General features: G+C 36.9%; 1 protein-coding gene across 8 annotated transcripts in view; it reads left to right on the top strand.

Annotated features, from left to right (window-relative positions):
- Window positions 1-10,838: 10,838 nt before the first annotated feature.
- Window positions 10,839-12,855, top strand: part of znf462 (zinc finger protein 462) — a 109,493-nt gene continuing 107,476 nt past the window's right edge. For 2 of the 8 annotated variants that reach the window (XM_085991954.1, XM_085991943.1), the window contains exon 1: window positions 10,982-11,287. The gene's annotated coding sequence lies outside the window, so the exon portion shown is untranslated. The other 6 variants (XM_085991933.1, XM_085991898.1, XM_085991907.1 and 3 more) reach the window with 5 other exon arrangements.

Genomic DNA, 12,855 nt, shown 5'->3' with positions numbered 1-12,855 from the left:
ATGAGCGTGTATGTGTGTTTATATGTGTATATATATGTGTGTGTATGTATGTGTGTGTATGTGTGTGTAAGTGTGTGTGTATGTATGTGTATATATGGTTGTGTGTATATGTGTGTATATATGTGTGTGTTTATATATGCGTGTGTATCTGTGCATATAGATAGTTGTGTGTACATGTGTGTATATATGTTTGTATATGTATGTGTGTATATGTGTGTATACATGTGTGTATAAGTGTGTATGTGTGTATATCTTATATATATATATGTGTATGTGTGTGTGTATGTGAGTGTATATATATGTGGGCATGTGTGTGTGTGTGTGTGTATATGTGTGTGTGTATAAGTGTGTGAATGTGTGTATATATGTTTGTGTCTATCTGTGTGCATATATGTGTGTGTATATATGTTTGTGTGTATGTGTGTGTATATGTTTGTGTGCATATATGCTTGTGTGTATGTGTATGTATATGTGTGTGTATGTGTGTATATATGTGTGTGTATGTGTGTGTATATATGGTTGTGTGTATATGTGTGTATAGGTGTGTATGTGTGTATATATGTGTTTATATGTGTGCACATATGTGTCTGTGTATATATGTGTTTGAATGTGTGTATGTATGTGTGTATAGGTATGTATGTGTGTATATAATGTGTGTGTATGTGTGCATATATGCGTGTGTATATCTGGTTGTGTGTATATGTGTGCATGTGTTTTAATATATAAATGTGTGTATCTGTGTATAAATGTATGTGTATGTTTGTATATATGTGTGTATATGTATGTGTGTATATGTGTGTATATATGTGTGTGTACATGTGCATATATATGCGTGTATGCGTGTGTATATATATGTATATATGTGTGTATATATGGGTGTATATGTGTGTGCATATATGTGTGTATATATGGACCCCAGCTATTCACAATATATATTAATGACAAGGGAACTAGATGTAATATCTCCAAATTTGCAGACGACACAAAGCTGGGTGGGCATGTGTGCTGTGAGGAGGATGCCGAGGAACTACAGGATGATTTGGACAGGTTGGGTGATTGGGCAGAAGCATGCAGATGCAATATAACGTGGATAAATATGAGGTTATGCACTTTGGTGTCAAAAACAGGAAGGCAGATTATTATCTGAATGGCAATAGATTGGGAGAAGGTGAAGTGCAACGAGACCTGGGTGTCCTTGTGCACCAGTCGCTGAAGCAGGTGCAGCAGGCGGTTAAGAAGGCAAATGGTATGTTGGCCTTCATAGCGAGAGGGTTTGAGTACAGGAACAAGGATGTCTTGCTGCAGTTGTACAGGGCCTTGGTGAGACCACATCTTGAGTATTGTGTGCAGTTTTGGTCGCCTTATCTGAGGAAGGATATTCTTGCCATGGAGGGAGTTCAGCAAAGATTCACCAGGCTGATACCTGGGATGGCAGGAATGACGTATGAGGAGCGATTGGGTCGATTGGGCTTGTACTCACTGGAGTTTAGAAGAATGAGAGGGGATCTCATTGAAACTTATAAAATTCTGGCAGGACTGGACAGACTAGATGCAGAGAGGATGTCCCCGATGGTCGGGGAATCCAGAACCAGGGCTCACAGTCTAAGGATAAGGGGTAGCCCTTTTAGGACAGAAATGAGGAGGAATTTCTTCACCCAGAGAGTGGTGAACCTGTGGAATTCTCTACCACAGAAGGCAGTAGATGCCAATTCATTAAATATATTCAAGAAGGAGTTGGATATATTTCTTAAGGCTAAAGGGATCAAGGGGTATGGGGAGAAAGCAGGGACCGGGTATTGAACTTGGATGATCAGCCATGATCGCATTGAATGGCGGAGCAGGCTCGAGAGGCCGAATGGCCTACTCCTGCTCCTATCTTCAATGTTTCTATAAGTGTGTATGTGTGTATCGATGCGTTTATATGTGTGCGTATATATGTCTGTGTATATATGTGTTTGAATATGTGTATATGGGTATGTGTGTGTGTATATATGTGTATATATGTGTGTGTATGTGTGTATATATGTGTGTGTATGTGTGTGGATATATGGCTGTGTGTATATATGTGTGTATAAGTGTGTATGTGTGTATATGTGTGTGCATGTGTGTATTTATGTCTGTATATATGTGTTTGAATGTGTGTATATGTATGTGTGTGTATATATGTATGTATGTATGTGTGTGTGTGTGTATCTGTGTGTATAGATGGTTGTGTGTATGTGTTTATATATGTGTATATATATGTGTATATATGTGTGTATATATGTGTGTATATGTGTGTGTATAGGTGTGTGTATATGTGTTTGTGTGTGTATATATGGTTGTGTATAAGCGTGTATGTGTGTATATGTATGTGTGTATGTGTGTGTATTTATGGTTGTGTGTATATGTGTGTGTAATGTGTATGTATATATGTGTGTGTATATGTGGATGTGTGTATATATGTGTGTATAAGTGTGTGTTTATATGTGTGTGTGTCTGTATATATATGTCTGTGTATATATGTGTTTGAAAGTGGGTGCATGTAAGTGTGTATATGTATGTGTGTATGTGTGTGTATCTGTCTGTGTAGATGGTTGTGTATATATGTGTATATAAGTGTGTATGTGTGTATATATATGTATGTGTGAATGTGTGTATATGTGTGTGTATGTATGTGTATATATGAATGTATATATGTGTGTGTATATGTGTGTGTATGTGTATATATATAGTTGTGTCTATGTGTGTGTATATGTTTGTGTCTATGTGTGTGTTTATACTTGTGAGTTTATATGTGTCTGTATGTGTGTGTGTTAATGTTTGTGTATATATGGTTGTGTATATGTGTGTATATATGTGTGTGTATGTGTATATATGTGCGTGCGTATATGGTTGTGTGTATATGTGTGTATATATGTGTGTGTATGTGTGTATGTGTGTATACATGTGTGTATGTGTGTGTATATATGGTTGTGTGTATATGTGTGTATGTGTTTATATATGTGTTTAAATGTGTGCATGTATATGTCTGTGTATATATGTGTTTGAATGTGTGTATATGTGTGTGTATAGGTATATATGTGTATATAATGTGTGTGTATGTGTGCATATATGCGTGTGTATATCTGGTTGTGTGTATATGTGTGTATGTGTTTTTATATATATATATGTGTGTATATGTGTATATATGTGTGTGTATGTTTGTATATATGTGTGTATATGTATGTGTGTATGTGTGTGTATACATGTGTGTGTATATGTGCGTATATATGCATGTATAAGTGTGTATGTGTGTATATATATGTATATGTGTGTGTATATATGGGTGTATATGTGTGTGTGTATAAATATGTGTGTATATGTATGTGTATGTGCATGCATATATGTGGGTATAAATGTGTATGTGTGTATCTATGTGTTTATATGTCTGTGTATATATGTGTTTGAATGTGTGTATATGGGTATGTGTGTGTGTGTATATGTGTGTGTATATGTGTGTGTGTGCTTGTGTGTGTATATGGTTGTATGTATATATGTGTGTATATGTGTGCATGTTTTTATATATATATGTGTGTGTATGTGTGTATATGTGTGTGTATGTGTGTGTGCATGTATGTATTTATGTCTTTATGTAAGTGTTTGAATGTGTGTATATGTATGTGCGTGTATATATGTATCTATGTGTGTGTATATTTTTGTGTATAGATGGTTGTGTGTATGTGTTTATATGTATTATGTGTATATATATGTGTAAATATGTGTGTATAAGTGTGTATGTGTGTGTATATATGTGTGTATATGTATGTGTATATGTGTGTATAAGTGTATATATGTTTATATGTGTGTGTATATGTATGTGTATATAAGTGTGTATATGTGTGTATAAGTGTATATATGTTTATATATGTGTGTATATGTATGTATATGTGTGTGTATATATGTGTGTATAGGTGTGTGTATATATGTGTGTCTATGTATGTGTATATATGTGTGTCTTTGTGTGTGTATATATGGTTGTGTATAAGCGTGTATGTATATGTATGTGTGTGTATTTATGGTTGTGTGTATATGTGTGTGTATATGTGTGTGTATATATGGTTGTGTGTATATGTGTGTATAGGTGTGCATGTGTGTATAAATGTGTGTATATATGTGTTTATATGTGTGCGTATATATGTCTGTGTATATCTGTGTTTGAATGTGTGTATAGGTATGTATGTGTATATAATGTCTGTGTATGTGTGCATATATGCGTGTGTATATCTGGTTGTGTGTATATGTGTGTATGAGTTTTAATATATATATATGTGTGTGTATCTGTGTATATATGTGTGTGTATGTTTGTATATATGTGTGTATATGTATGTGTGTATGTGTGTGTATACATGTGTGTGTATATGTGTGGATATATGTGTGTATAAGTGTGTATGTGTGTATATATATGTATATATGTGTGTATATATGGGTGTATATGTGTGTGTGTATATATGTGTGTGTATATGTGTGTGTATGTGTGTGCATATATGTGTGTATAAGTGTGTATGTGTGTATCTATGTGTTTATATGTGTGCGTATATATGTCTGTGTATATATGTGTATATGGGTATGTGTGTGTGTATATTTGTGTGTGTTTTTATATATATGTGTGTATGTGTGTATATATGTGTGTGGATATATGGCTGTGTGTATATGTGTGTATATATGTGTGTATATGTGTGTATATGTGTATTTATGTCTGTATATATGTGTTTGAATGTGTGTATATATATGTGTGTGCATATATGTATGTGTGTATATCTGTGTGAATAGATGGTTGTGTGTATGTGTTTATATGTATGTGTATATATATGTGTAAATATGTGTGTATAAGTGTGTATGTGTGTGTATATATGTGTGTATATGTATGTGTATATAAGTGTGCATATGTGTGTATAGGTGTATATAAGTTTATATATGTGTGTATATGAATGTGTGTGTATATGTGTGTGTGTATATGTGTGTATAGGTTTGTGTATATATGTGTGTGTATGTATGTGTATGTATGTGTATATATGTGTGTCTTTGTGTGTGTATATATGGTTGTGTATAAGCGTGTATGTGTGTATATGCATGTGTGTATGTGTGTGTATTTATGGTTGTCTGTATATGTGTGTATAGGTGTGTATGTGTGTATATATGTGTGTATATATGTGTTTATATGTGTGCGTGTATATATGTCTGTGTATATATGTGTTTGAATGTGTGTATATATGTGTTTATAGGTATGTATATGTGTATATAATGTGTGTGTATGTGTGCATATATGCGTGTGTATATCTGGTTGTGTGTGTATGTGTTTTAATATATATATGTGTATCTGTGTATATATGTGTGTGTATGTTTGTATATATGTGTGTATATGTATGTGTGTATACATGTGTGTGTGTGTATATATGCATGTACAAGTGTGTATGTGTGTATATATATGTATATATGTGTGTATATATGTGTGTGTGTATATATATATGTATGTATATGTGTGTGTATGTGTGCATATATGTGTGTATAAGTGTGTATGTGTGTATCTATGTGTTTATATGTGTGCGTATATATGTCTGTGTATATATGTGTTTGAATGTGTGTATATGGGTATGTGTGTGTGTGTATATATGTGTGTGTATACATGTGTGTGTGCTTGTATGTGTATATTGTTGTGTGTATATGTGTGTATATATGTGTGTATATGTGTGTATGTTTTTATACATATATGTGTGTGTATGTGTGTGGATATATGGCTGTGTGTATATGTGTGTATAAGTGTGTATGTGTGTATATGTGTGTGCATGTGTGTATTTATGTCTGTATATATGTGTTTGACTGTGTGTATATGTATATGTGTGTATATATGTACGTATGTATGTGTATCTTTGTGTATAGATGGTTGTGTGTATGTGTTTATATGTATGTGTATATATATGTGTAAATATGTGTGTATAAGTGTATATAAGTGTGTATATGTGTGTATAAATGTATATATGTTTATATATGTGTGTATATGTGTGTGTATATAGGTGTGTATAGGTGTGTGTATATATGTGTGTCTTTGTGTGTGTATATATGGTTGTGTATAAGTGTGTATGTGTGTATATGTATGTGTGTATATATGGGTGTATATATGTGTGTTTATATACATGTGCATATATGTGTGTATAAGTGTGTATCTATGTGTTTATATGTGTGCATATATATGTCTGTGTATATATGTGCTTGAATGTGTGAATATACGTGTGTATAGGTATGTGTGTGTGTGTGTGTATATGTGTGTATATTTGGGTGTATATATGTTTGTGTATACATGTGTGCGTATATGTGTGTATGTGTGTATCTATGTGTTTCTATGTGTGCGTATATATGTCTGTCTATATATGTGCTTGAATGTGTGAATATATCACAGAAATCACAAACCCCACAGTGCAGATAGAGGCCATTTCGGCCCATCGAGCCTGCACCGACACATATCCCACCCGATCCCCGTAACCCCTACACCAACACCAACACATATCCCACCCTATCCCCGTAACCCCACGTATTTAATCCCCCTAACACTAAGGGTCAATTTATCATAGCCAATCAACCTAACCCGCACATTTTTGGACTGTGGGAGGAAACCGGAGCACCCGGAGGAAACCCACGCAAACACGGGGAGAATGTGCAAACTCCACACAGACAGTCACCCGAGGCCGGAATTGAACCCGGGTCCCTGGCGCTGTGAGGCAACAGTGCTAACCACTATGCCACCGTGCTCCCCGTGTATGTGTGTATATGTGTATGTATGTATGTATATGTGTGTATATGTGTGTATAAATGTGTGTGTATATATGTTTGTGTGTATGTGTGTGTATACGTGTGTGTGTGTGTATATATGTGTGTGTTTATATATGTGCGCGTATGTGTACATATGTGTGTATGTATATGTGTGTGTATGTGTGTGCGCATGTGTGTATATATGTGTGTGAGTATGTGTGTGTATATATGGTTGTGTGTATATCTGTGTATGTGTGTGTATGTATGTGTTTGAATGTGTGTATATGTATGTGTATATATGGGTGTTTATATGTGTGTATATGTATGTGTGTATTTCTGTGTATGTGTGTATATATTTGTGTGTACGTGTGCGTATATATGTGTGTATGTGTGTATGTGTGTGTATATATATGTATATGTGTGTGTGCATATATGTGTGTATAAGTGTGTATGTGTATCTATGTGTTTATATGTGTGCATATATGTGTCTGTGTATATATGTGTTTGAATGTGTGTATATAGGTATGTGTGTATGTGCGTGTATATGTGTGTATATTTTTTAAAATATATATATATGTTTGTGTGTGTATGCGTGTGGATATATGACTGTGTGTATGTGTGTGTATATGTGTGTATAAGTGTGTATGTGTGTGTATATGTGTGTGCATGTGTGTATATATGTCTTTATATATATGTGTTTGAATGTGTGTATATGTATGTGTGTATATGTATGTGTGTATATATGTATGCATGTGTGTGTGTATCTGTGTGTATAGATGGTTGTGTGTGTATATGTATATATATATGTGCATGTATGTATGTGTATATAAGTGTGCATATGTGTGTATAAGTGTTTATATATGTGTGTGTATATGTATGTGTGTGTATATATGTGTGTGTGTGCATGTGTATATATGTATATGTGTATGTGGGTATATATGGTTGTGTATATATGTGTGTATATGTGTGTGTATGTATGTGTATGTATGTGTGTTTATGTGTGTATATATGGTTGTGTGTATATGTGTGTATAAGTGTGTATGTGTACATATATATGTGTGTATGTGTGTGTATTTATGGTTGTGTGTATATGTGTGCATATATGTGTTAATATGTGTGTATCTATGTGTGTATAGGTGTGTGTGTCTGTCTGTGTATATATGTGTGTATGTGTGTATATATTGTGTGTATATGTGTGTATATACGCATGTGTGTGTATATATGATTCTGTGTATGTGTGTGTATACGTGTGTGTATGTATGTGTATATGTGTATATATATATGTGTGCGTATGTGTATATATGTGTGTATATGTGTGTGTATGTATATGTTTGTGTATATATGTGTTTGAATGTGTGTATATGTATGTGTGTATATGTGTGTGTGTGCATGTGTATATATGTATGTGTGTATGTGGGTATATATGGTTGTGTGTATATGTGTGTATATGTGTGTGTATGTATGTGTGTTTATGTGTGTATATATGGTTGTGTGTATATGTGTGTATAAGTGTGTATGTGTATATATATATATGTGTATGTGTGTGTATTTATGGTTGTGTGTATATGTGTGCATATATGTGTTAATATGTGTGTATCTATGTGTGTATAGGTATGTGTGTCTGTCTGTATATATGTGTGTGTATGTGTGTATATATTGTTGTGTGTATATGTGTGTATATATGGATGTGTGTGTATATATGATTCTGTGTATGTGTGTGTATACGTGTGTGTATGTATGTGTATATATATATATATATGTGTGCGTATGTGTATATATGTGTGCGTATGTGTATATATGTGTGTGTATATGTGTGTGTATGTGTGTGTGTATATATGTTTGTGTATATATGTGTTTGAATGTGTGTATATGTGTGTGGTGTGTATGTGTGTATATATTTGTGTGTATGTGTGTGCATATATGTGTGTTTACGTGTGTATGTGTGTATCTATGTGTTTATATGTGTGCGTATATATGTCTGTGTATATATGTGTTTGAATGTGTGTATATATGTGTGTATAGGTATGTGTGTATGTGTGTGTGTTTGTGTGTGTATATCTGATGGACGGGTCACATCGTCTGCATGTCCGATACGAGACTCGCAAAACAAGCGCTCTTCTTGGAGCTCCGAAATGGCAAGAAAGCCCCAGGTGGGCAGAGGAAACACTTCAAGGATACCTTCAAAGCCTCCTTAAAAAAGTGCAACATCCCCACTGACACCTGGGAATCCCTGGCCCAAGACCGCACAAAGTGGAGGAGAAGCATCCGGGAAGGCACCGAACACCTCGAGTTTCTTCGCCGGGAGCAAGCGGAAGCCAAGCGCAAGCAGCGCAAGGAGCACACATCAACCCAAGCACCCCACCCACCCACCCCTTCAACCACCGTCTGCCCTACCTGTGACAGAGACTGTAGGTCCCGCATTGGACTCATCAGTCACCTGAGAACGCATTTTTAATGTGGAAGCAAGTCATCCTCGGTTCCGAGGGATTCCCTAAGAAGAAGATATATGGATGTGTGTATATGTGTGTATGTGTTTTAATATACATGTGTGTATATATGTGTGTGTATGTGTGTGTGTATGTGTGTGTATATATGGTTGTATATATGTGTGTATATGCGTGTGTATATGTGTATATATGTGTGAGTATATGTGTTTGTACATGTGTGTATGTGTGTGTATATATGTTTGTATATATGTGTGTATGTGTGTGTGTTAGCACATATGTGTATATATGTGTATTTGTATGTGTACATGTGGGTGCATATTTGTGTGTGTGTATATGTGCATGCATATGTGTGTGCATGTACATGTGTGTGCATTTGCATATGTGTGTATACATGTGCATGTGTATGTGTTTGCATGTGTGTGTATATATGTGTATATGTATGTGTACATGTGTTTATATGATTGTATATGTGTATGTATGTGTGTACATGTGTGTATATATATATATGTTTGCACATGTGTATGTTTGTATATGTGTACATGTTTATGTGTAAATGTGTACATGTGTGTGTATGTGTATATATGTATGTGTGTGCATGTACATGTGTATGTTTGCATATGTGTATATACACGTGCATGTGTAGATGTGTGTGTATATGTTTGTGTGTACATGTGTGTGTATATATGTGTGTGTTTATGTGTGTGTGCATATGTGTGTGTGTGTGTGTGGGGGGGGTGGTGATTTATCTCGATTTTTCTCATTTTTGAAGGGAAGCAATGTACAGATTATTTTGTGCAGGGTATGGTTTCCTACCTCAGACACATCAAATCTAAATTTGAAAAAAATAAAAACTTAACGTATTTCTTAGGCAAGGCAAACGAAAAAGATAAAACATAATGGAAAAGAGAGAAATGGGCTCTGAAGAATTGTCATTATTGTCCGATGGAATTTTGTGTGATGCACCATTTGAAGATTTATTATTTTCCTGTGCTTTCCTCCAGTAATTTCAGATTAATCTGAGCTGCATAGCTTCCAAGCTCTGAAATCTTTCTGCATGATCCCCCCTCCTCCTCCTGGTTTTTAGATCACAGGCTGCCTGCCTTAAGGTCTGTTGCTTTGCAACTCACTACCCGCAGCAGATAGCTAGATACCAGCAACGTCAAGCCCGAGTGCTGCTACGCACAGTGCAACTCTCCTCTTGTTTACTCGTGCTTATGATTCATGCTATCAAGCTACTCCCCTCCACTCAGCCTTTTACCGCGCGATCCAGCCTAGGGGGAGGTTGGGGGGTGGCGGGGTGAAGCTAGATGTCCAAGACAGTTTTAGCTAGAAAAATACCAGAGTTGGACAGGACCTCCTCAATTTATCTCTTTGGGCAGCGACTTACGTCACAGACTAGTTCACTTCACCAGAAGGGAAGGGATAAAAAACAGTGTCTCAGCAGAAGTTTTATTTTAAAAGAAAAAGTCACATTTAGACCTGCAAAGAACTTTTCAGATTGCCCAGATATTTTTTTGTTCATTTTCTTTTTAAAACAAAAGGTGGCAAGAGGATCTTCCAAAGATTCAACAGTCCCTGAGCTTGCTATTTACTGGCATGAATCAATTATCACTGGTGGAGATGCAAACTTTTATTCTTCTCCCTAGCTATTAGTTATGTGTGTGATGCTCACCCCCCTCCCCTCCCAATTGGGTTAAAATGATTGCCCCTGGCACCTGTTAGATTGGCACATTGCCTGAGGAACCCTTGTCCTTCTCCCCCCTGTGGCTGGTCTGCTCAACTCTTTAACCCCCCCTCCCACCCACTGGCGCTTTGTCATCAACTTTTCTCTCTCTCTCTCTTTCTCTTCTCCCTTTCCCTTTCTTCTTCTGGTAGTGCCCGTCACAGATCAGGTCATCTGCAGTTAGCAGCAAAGCAGCGGGAAGATGGCGATTCTCTAGATCCCTTGCATACAACAACACATGAGGAGGAACTTTCAACTGAGAGCCAGCGAGAGAGAGAGAGAGAAAGAGAAAGAGGCGAGAAGCGTTGAGCTCGCAACGGGGGAAGTGAGAAGGACATCCTCCTCCTTGTGTGTAAGTGAATCCCGTCGGGGATAATATTGCTCCTCAAAGTTCTCATTGATTAATTACTTAGAGCCGGGCTTGCATATATATATATATAAATAACTATAAGTGTGCCTCTTTCTCTGTCTCTCCATTTCTTCCCTTCTTTGGTGGTGGCTTGTGCATGGAGAGAGAGGAAGGCAGCTCTGGAGGACTAGGACAGGACTAGGAGCGTTGCTGGCAGGCGCGGAGCCATAGTCAGATCTCTTCAAGCACCTACATTGTCATTATTTCCTCTTCTCCTTGCATGGATCTTGTGGTTTTCAGGAAGAGGGAGGCTCTCTCAAGACATTGTGCTGGTGCAAGAGGTGATTATTCTCTTTGTTTCTTTGTTTTTTTGAATGTTTCTCGTGGCTTTCTCTCTGAGTTGAGAAAGGAAAGTGCTTCTCTCTCTCTTTAAGCTGGCGGAGAAGCCATTGTAACGGTGGTGAGGGGGGGGGGCTTTTAAAAAAAAAATTTGGTTTTTATTTTGAGGGACAGGAGGAGCAGTCCCGTCTCTCTCTCTCTCTTTCCATTAAAGCTCCCTAGTTGCTGTGCAGCTGGTCCAAGTCCAGACACAAAGGCAGCGGCAACAACGGCCAGCGCTGGGAACCATTGCACTTCCTCATAGGCCACCTCCCCCCCCTTCTCTTAGGTTCTTTCCTCTCCTAAATCTGCCCAGACCCGCGTGGCTTCCCTCTCCCCTTGAAGGTCTACCTCTCTTTGGCTTGAAACGTCAGGTTTTTGTTGTTGTTGAGTGTGTTGAGGAGAACCCCCTCCCTCCCCATGAGGGTCCAGAGGAATGACGACTCCTTCAGCCTGGTGTGAAGCCATTTTTTTTTAAAGCCCGCTCTAGGGAGTGAGTTGTGTGAAGGAAGAACGGCTGCTTAGTCTTTAGATGTTTCTGCCACTGGAAGCGCCAGAGATCCCTCTTGTGAGCTCTTGCATTCAGGTAGGCCCATGTCATTGTCCTTCAAAAAAAACAGAAAATGGTGGAGAATGAAACTGCCTCAGCCCTGAATTCTGGAGGAGAATGAGATACCTTGGTAAGGGAGAGATTTTTTTTAAAACTCCTTTCCAATTTGATTTAGTTGTGACTCTAGGTTCTGGTGATCTGTTCCTGTGGCTAAATGCTAAATCTTTTAAGCATTGTGTTGGATGATTTCAAAAGCATTTGACATTTGTTGGAAATGTGAAATTCATTCTTCTCTGAAGGCAGATCCTGTCAGTGATATGGAAAGATGGACTAAAAGGGACAATTCAGAACGTGGTAGTCTTTTGATGTATCTTATGAAACCTCAAGGACAGAGAAGCCTTTAGTATTGAAGGATCTCTAGGATTAGATATGCTGCATTCTGAGAACCTCATTTGTTGAGCTTAATTATTTTTAAGATCTGTTCCTGCTGTAGTTCGGCTGCAATTAAGCTGAGGTCTGCAGAAATTTGAGAGCATTGTGGTACTGCTTCCAGGGGTTGGTTGAATTTAAAGTGAACCTTTTTTAAAAGTACTATAATCATCATTGATTGAGATTTTTATTTTACCCATACATCCACCAGGCA

Source organism: Somniosus microcephalus, chromosome 1 (genome assembly GCF_052327205.1).
Source record: "Somniosus microcephalus isolate GS21.2 chromosome 1, FLI_Smic_1.0, whole genome shotgun sequence".
Taxonomy (NCBI): Eukaryota; Metazoa; Chordata; class Chondrichthyes; order Squaliformes; family Somniosidae; genus Somniosus; species Somniosus microcephalus.
This window is presented reverse-complemented; position numbering and strand designations above follow the sequence as displayed.